Source organism: Salvelinus sp. IW2-2015, linkage group LG8 (assembly GCF_002910315.2).
Source record: "Salvelinus sp. IW2-2015 linkage group LG8, ASM291031v2, whole genome shotgun sequence".
In the NCBI taxonomy this organism is placed as follows: domain Eukaryota; kingdom Metazoa; phylum Chordata; class Actinopteri; order Salmoniformes; family Salmonidae; genus Salvelinus; species Salvelinus sp. IW2-2015.
This window is the reverse complement of record NC_036848.1, coordinates 110,593-118,718: the sequence shown is the minus strand read 5'-3', so window position 1 is coordinate 118,718 and position 8,126 is coordinate 110,593. Positions and strand designations below refer to the sequence as shown.

At 45.6% G+C, this 8,126-nt stretch overlaps 1 pseudogene; it reads right to left on the bottom strand.

Annotated features, from left to right (window-relative positions):
• The window catches only part of LOC111967066 (TNFAIP3-interacting protein 1-like), a 35,352-nt pseudogene extending 27,531 nt beyond the window's left edge, over positions 1 to 7,821 (bottom strand).
• Between the last annotated feature and the right edge of the window lie 305 nt (positions 7,822 to 8,126).

Sequence of the window (8,126 nt, the reverse complement as noted above, 5' to 3'; positions counted from 1 at the left end):
TAGGGGGGGGGGGGGGGGGGGGAGCAATGCAGATGCAACCAGTCAGGAAGCTCTCGATGGTGCAGCTGTAGAACCTTTTGAGGATCTGAGGACCCATGCCAAATCTTTTCAGTCTCCTGAGGGGGAATAGGTTTTGTCGTGCCCTCTTCACGAGTGTCTTGGTGTGCTTGGACCATGTTAGTTTGTTGGTGATGTGGACACCAAGGAACTTGAAGCTCTCAACCTGCTCCACTGCAGCCCCGTCGATGAGAATGGGGGCGTGCTTGGTCCTCTTTTTCCTGTAGTCCACAATCATCTCCTTTGTCTTGATCACGTTGAGGGAGAGGTTGTTGTCCTTGCACCACACAGCCAAGTCTCTGACCTCCTCCCTATAGGCTGTCTCGTCGTTGATCAGGCCTACCACTGTTGTGTCATTGGAAAATGTAATGATGGTGTTGGAGTCGTGCCTGGCCGTGCAGTCATGAGTGAACAAGAAGTACAGGAGACTGAGCACGCACCCCTGAGGGGACCCTGTGTTGAGGATGTGTTGTTACCTACCCTTACCACCTGGGTTCGGCCCGTCAGGAAGTCCAGGATCCAGTTGCAGAGGGAGGTGTTTAGTCCCAGGGTCCTTAGCTTATTGATGAGCTTTGAGGGCACTATAGTGTTGAGCGCTGAGCTGTAGTCAATGAATAGCATTCTCACATAGGTGTTCCTTTTGTCCAGGTGGGAAAGGGCAGTGTGGAGTGCAATATAGATTGCATCATCTGTGGATCTGTTGGGGCAGTATGCAAATTGGAGTGGGTCTAAGGTTTCTGGGATAACGGTGTTGATGTGAGCCATGACCAGCCTTTCAAAGCACTTCATGGCTACAGACATGACTGCTACGGGTCGGTAGTCATTTAGGCATGTTACCTTAGTGTTCTTGGGCACAATGGTGGTCTGCTTAAAACATGTTGGTATTACAYACTTGGACAGAGAGAGGTTGAAAATGTCAGCGAAGACACTTTCCAGTTGGTCAGCGCATGCTCGCAGTACACGTCCTGGTAATCCGTCTGGCCCTGTGGCCTTGTGAATGTTGACCTGTTTAAAAGGTTTTACTCACGTCGGCTGCGGAGAGTGTGATCACACAGTCTTCCGGAACAGCTGGTGCTCTCATGCATGTTTCAGTGTTATTTGTCTCGAAGCGAGCATAGAAGTAGTTTAGCTCGTCTGGTAGGCTCGTGTCACTGGGCAGCTCTCGGCTGTGCTTTCCCTTGTAGTCTGTAATGGTTTGCAAGCCCTGCCACATCCGACGAGTGTCAGAGCCGGTGTAGTACGAGTCGATCTTAGTCCTGTATTGAGACTTTGCCTGTTTGATGGTACGTCCGAGGGCATAGTGGGATTTCTTATAAGCTTCCGGGTTAGAGTCCCACTCCTTGAAACCGGCAGCTCTAACCTTTAGCTCAGTGCGAATGCTGCCTGTAATCCATGGCTTCTGGTTGGGGTATGTACGTACGGTCACTGTGGGGACGACGTCGTCGATGCACTTATTGATGAAGCCAATGACTGATGTGGTGTACTCCTCAATTCCATCGGAGGAATCCCAGAACATATTCCAGTCTGTGCTAGAAAAACAGTCTTGTAGCTTAGCATCTGCTTCATCTGACCACTTTTTTATTGATCTAGGTCACTGGTGKTTCCTGCTTTAATGTTCGCTTGTAAGCAGGAATCAGGAGGATATAATTATGGTCAGATTTGACAAATCGAGGGAGAGCTTTGTATGCGTCTCTGTGTGTGGAGTATAGGTGGTCCAGAGTTATTTTCCTCTGGTTGCACATTTAACATGCAGATATCCGTTTTCCCAAATTTCTTTAGGTTTCCCGGCTACTAGGAGTGCCGCCTTTGGGTGAGCGTTATCTTGTTTGCTTATGGCGGAATACAGCTCATTCATTGCCGTCTCAGCGCCAGCCTCTGATTGTGGTGGAATGTAAACAGCTACAAAGAATACGGATGAAAACTCTCTCAGTAGGTAGTGTGGTCTACAGCTTATAATGAGATACTCAGGCGAGCAATAGCTCTCTGATATCGTGCATCAGCTGTTATTTACAAAAYTACAMAGTCCGCCGCCCCTTGTCTTACCAGAKGCRYRTGTTCTATCCTGCCAGTACATCGTATAACCAGCCAGCTGTATGTTGATATTGTCGTCGTTCAGCCACGACTCCGTGAAGCATAAGATGTTTGTTTTTAAAAGTCCGTTGGTAGTTTAATCTTCTGCATAACTCGTCGATTTTATTCTCCAAAGATTGCACGTTTGCTAGCAGAATGGAAGGAAGTGGGAGTTTATTCAATCGCCTACGAATTCTCAGAAGGCAGCCCGCCCTTTGGCCCCTCTTTCTCCGCCGCCTCTTCACGGAGATCACGGGGATCAGGGCCTGTTCCCGAGGAAGCAGTATATCCTTTGCGTCGGGATTCTGCTAGTCTGTGGTGAGTAATCACAGTCCTGATGTCTAGAAGTTATTTTCTGTCATAAGAGACAGTAGCGGCAACATTATGTACAAAATAAGTTTAAAAAATTAAGTTACAAACAACGCAAATAAACAAATCGGCTGGGGGCAAGTAAAACGTCTGCCTTCTTCTCCGGCGCCATCTTACAAAACTATGAAATAACACATATGGAATCATGTAGTAACCAAGGAAAGTTCAATCAAAATATATTTTATATGTGAGATTCTTCAAAATAGCCACTTTGCACTCTTGGCATTCTCTCAACCAGCTTCACTCAGAATGCTTTTCCAACAGAGTTCCCACATATGCTGAGCACTTGTTGGATGCTTTTTCTTGACTGTGCGGTCCGACTCATCCCAAACCCTCTCAATTTGGTTGAGGTCGGGGGATTGTGGAGGCCAGGTCATCTGATGCAGCACTCCATTCACTCTCCTTCTCGGTAAAATAGCCCTTACACAGCCTGGAGGTGTGTTGGGTCAATGTCCTGTTGAAAAACAAATGATAGTCCTACTAAGGCCAAACCAGATGGGATGGCATATCGCTGCAGAATGCTGTGGTAGCCATGCTGGTTAAGTGTGCCTTGATTTCTAAATAAATCACTGACAGTGTCACCAGCAAAGCACCCCCACACCATCACACCTCCTCCTCCATGCTNTGCCTGTAATCCATGGCTTCTGGTTGGGGTATGTACGTACGGTCACTGTGGGGACGACGTCGTCGATGCACTTATTGATGAAGCCAATGACTGATGTGGTGTACTCCTCAATTCCATCGGAGGAATCCCAGAACATATTCCAGTCTGTGCTAGAAAAACAGTCTTGTAGCTTAGCATCTGCTTCATCTGACCACTTTTTTATTGATCTAGGTCACTGGTGKTTCCTGCTTTAATGTTCGCTTGTAAGCAGGAATCAGGAGGATATAATTATGGTCAGATTTGACAAATCGAGGGAGAGCTTTGTATGCGTCTCTGTGTGTGGAGTATAGGTGGTCCAGAGTTATTTTCCTCTGGTTGCACATTTAACATGCAGATATCCGTTTTCCCAAATTTCTTTAGGTTTCCCGGCTACTAGGAGTGCCGCCTTTGGGTGAGCGTTATCTTGTTTGCTTATGGCGGAATACAGCTCATTCATTGCCGTCTCAGCGCCAGCCTCTGATTGTGGTGGAATGTAAACAGCTACAAAGAATACGGATGAAAACTCTCTCAGTAGGTAGTGTGGTCTACAGCTTATAATGAGATACTCAGGCGAGCAATAGCTCTCTGATATCGTGCATCAGCTGTTATTTACAAAAYTACAMAGTCCGCCGCCCCTTGTCTTACCAGAKGCRYRTGTTCTATCCTGCCAGTACATCGTATAACCAGCCAGCTGTATGTTGATATTGTCGTCGTTCAGCCACGACTCCGTGAAGCATAAGATGTTTGTTTTTAAAAGTCCGTTGGTAGTTTAATCTTCTGCATAACTCGTCGATTTTATTCTCCAAAGATTGCACGTTTGCTAGCAGAATGGAAGGAAGTGGGAGTTTATTCAATCGCCTACGAATTCTCAGAAGGCAGCCCGCCCTTTGGCCCCTCTTTCTCCGCCGCCTCTTCACGGAGATCACGGGGATCAGGGCCTGTTCCCGAGGAAGCAGTATATCCTTTGCGTCGGGATTCTGCTAGTCTGTGGTGAGTAATCACAGTCCTGATGTCTAGAAGTTATTTTCTGTCATAAGAGACAGTAGCGGCAACATTATGTACAAAATAAGTTTAAAAAATTAAGTTACAAACAACGCAAATAAACAAATCGGCTGGGGGCAAGTAAAACGTCTGCCTTCTTCTCCGGCGCCATCTTACAAAACTATGAAATAACACATATGGAATCATGTAGTAACCAAGGAAAGTTCAATCAAAATATATTTTATATGTGAGATTCTTCAAAATAGCCACTTTGCACTCTTGGCATTCTCTCAACCAGCTTCACTCAGAATGCTTTTCCAACAGAGTTCCCACATATGCTGAGCACTTGTTGGATGCTTTTTCTTGACTGTGCGGTCCGACTCATCCCAAACCCTCTCAATTTGGTTGAGGTCGGGGGATTGTGGAGGCCAGGTCATCTGATGCAGCACTCCATTCACTCTCCTTCTCGGTAAAATAGCCCTTACACAGCCTGGAGGTGTGTTGGGTCAATGTCCTGTTGAAAAACAAATGATAGTCCTACTAAGGCCAAACCAGATGGGATGGCATATCGCTGCAGAATGCTGTGGTAGCCATGCTGGTTAAGTGTGCCTTGATTTCTAAATAAATCACTGACAGTGTCACCAGCAAAGCACCCCCACACCATCACACCTCCTCCTCCATGCTTCACGGTGGGAAATACACATGCAGATATTATCCGTTCACCCACAGCGTGTTTCACAAAGACACGGCGGTTGGAACCAAAAATCTCAGATTTGGACTCCAGACCAAAAGGACAGATTCCCACCGGTTTAATGTACATTGCTCGTGTTTCTTGGCCCAAGCAAGTCTCTTCTTCTTATTGTGTCCTTTAGTAGTGGTTTCTTTGCAGAAATTCGACCATGAAGGCCTGATTCACACAGTCTCCTCTGAACAGTTGATGTTGAGATCTGTCTGTTACTTGAACCCTGTGAAGAATTTATTTGGGCTGCAATTTCAGAGGCTGGTAACTAATGAACATATCCTCTGCAGCAGAGGTAACTCTGGGTCTTCCATTCCTGCTGTAGTTCTCATGAGAGCCAGCTTCATCATAGAGCTTGATGTAAGAAACTTTCAAAGTTCTTGAAATTTTCCGTATTGACTGACCTTCATGTCTTAAAGTAATGATGGAATGTTGTTTCTCTTTGCTTATTTGAGGTGTTCTTGCCATAATATGGCATTGGTCTTTTACCAAATAGGGCTATCTTCTGTATACCACCCGTACCTTGTCACAGCACAACTGATTGGCTCAAACGCATTAAGGAAAGAAATTCCACAAATTAACTTTGAACAAGGCCCACCTGTTAATTGAAATGCATTCCAGGTGACTACTTCATGAAGCTGGTTGAGAGAATGTCAAGAGAGTGTGCAAAGCTGTCATCAAGGCAAAGGGTAGCTACTTTGAAGAATCTCAAATATATTTTGATTTGTTTAACACTTTTTTGGTTACTACATGATTCCATAGGTGTTATTTCATAGTTGATGTCTTCACTATTAATTGTACAATGTAGAAAATAGTAAAAATAAAGAAAAACCCTTGAATGAGTAGGTGTTGTAAAACTTTTGACCGTAGTTAACCCAGATCTACTGCTGTACTGTGGCATCGGTACAATGCCACAAGTCCCTACAATAATACAGGTAGATGAGGGGGATGCAATGTCACAAGTCCCTACGATAATACAGGTAGATGAGGGGGATGCCCATATGTTCACCAAAGTCCTACAATAATACAGGTAGATGAGGGGGATGCAATGTCACAAGTCCCTACGATAATACAGGGTAGATCTGAGGGGGATGCAATGTCACAAGTCCCTACGATAATAAAGGTAGATGAGGGGGATGCAATGTCACAAGTCCCTACGATAATACAGGTAGATGAGGGGGATGCAATGTCACAAGTTCCCTAAATATACCAGGTAGATGAGGGGGAATGCATGTCACAAGAGTCCTACAATAATACAGGTAGATGAGGGGGATGCAATGTCACAAGTCCCTACGATATACAGGTAGATGAGGGGATGCAATGTCACAAGTCCCTACGATAATACAGGTAGATGAGGGGGATGCAATGTCACAAGTCCCTACATAATACAGGTAGATGAGGGGGATGCAATGTCACGTCCCTACAATAATACAGGTAGATGAGGGGGATGCAATGTCACAAGTCCCTACGATAATACAGGTAATGAGGGGGATATGCCAATGTCACAAGTCCCTACGATATACAGGTAGATGAGGGGGATGCAATGTCACAAGTCCCTACGATAATACAGGTAGATGAGGGGGATGCAATGTCACAAGTCCCTACATAATACAGGTAGATGAGGGGGATGCAATGTCACAAGTCCCTACAATAATACAGGTAGATGAGGGGGAATGCATGTCACAAGTCCCTACAATAATACAGGTAGATGAGGGAGATGAATGTCACAAGTCCCTACGATAATACAGGTAGATGAGGGGATGCAATGTCAACAAGTCCCTACGATAATACAGGTAGATGAGGGGGATGCAATGTCACAAGTCCCTACATAATACAGGTAGATGAGGGGGATGCAATGTCACAGTCCCTACGATAATACAGGTAGATGAGGGGGATGCAATGTCACAAGTCCCTACGATAATACAGGTAGATGAGGGGGATGCAATGTCACAAGTCCCTACGATAATACAGGTAGATGAGGGGGATGCAATGTCACAAGTCCCTACGATAATACAGGTAGATGAGGGGATGCAATGTCACAAGTCCCTACAATAATACAGGTAGATGAGGGGGATGCAATGTCACAAGTCCCTACAATAATACAGGTAGATGAGGGGGATGCAATGTCACAAGTCCCTACATAATACAGGTAGATGAGGGGGATCAATGTCACAAGTCCCTACATAATACAGGTAGATGAGGGGGATGCAATGTCACAAGTCCCTACAATAATACAGGTAGATGAGGGGGATGCAATGTCACAAGTCCCTACGATAATACAGGTAGATGAGGGGGTGCAATGTCACAAGTCCCTACGATAATACAGGTAGATGAGGGGATGCAATGTCCAAGTCCCTACTAGATAATACAGGTAGATGAGGGGGATGTTAATGTCACAAGTCCCTACAATAATAGGGTAGATGAGGGGGATGTTGTTTAAAGACATGTTGTCTTAATGGAGTAATAATCATTTAAATGAACCCATAACTAAAATATGGGCGTAATTTGGCCAGATGCCCCCACTGTGTCTATGTTTCTGTCCACAAGATATCATTATAAATAAAGAGCTGGTGATCTAGACCAGAGGGGTAGGATATGTCACAAAAGCAGGTACGGACCTAAGCTCTTGAGTCCCTTTCATCCTATCTCTGAGCACGCTGTTCTCTTCCAGTAGTAGTCTATAGCTGCTCTCTCCAACGCTGCTGCCCTCCTCTCCTCACTCTCTGGCCTTAGCCTCGCCCCCGCTCTGGGTCGTAGATACGATAGGGACCTTTTCTCCAATCGCCACTGATTCACTTACCAGGCATGGTGCTGGGACTGGAGGACAACAGAAAGAAACGTCAATAGGAAAGAACCAATAGAAAAAGAGGGGCAGAGATGTGTGGGAGGTTTCAGTTAGGGAATGTGTTTTGACTGTGCTCAGTAACTTTTTGTTACAGTACGGGGAATAGGCCCATGTCATGTTCCCTGTTTGTGATGGGAGGAACCTAGCCTTTAGTAGCCTGGTCCCAGATCTGTTTTGTGCCATCATGTCAACTCCATGGCAGGCAATGAATGACAAGGAGTTGACAGTTGACAAACAGATCTGGGAACCAGGCTAAGTCAATAGCTCTAGCACACAAGGCTAAGGGGGAAACTAATAGACATTGAGATGATCTTTAGCCTGATATTACAAAAGCAAACCTCAGACTACCTCCTACAGGAGGAGGACAAGTACGCAACCTCCTACAGGAGAGAAGGAGTAAGTACCAACCTCCTACAGGAGGA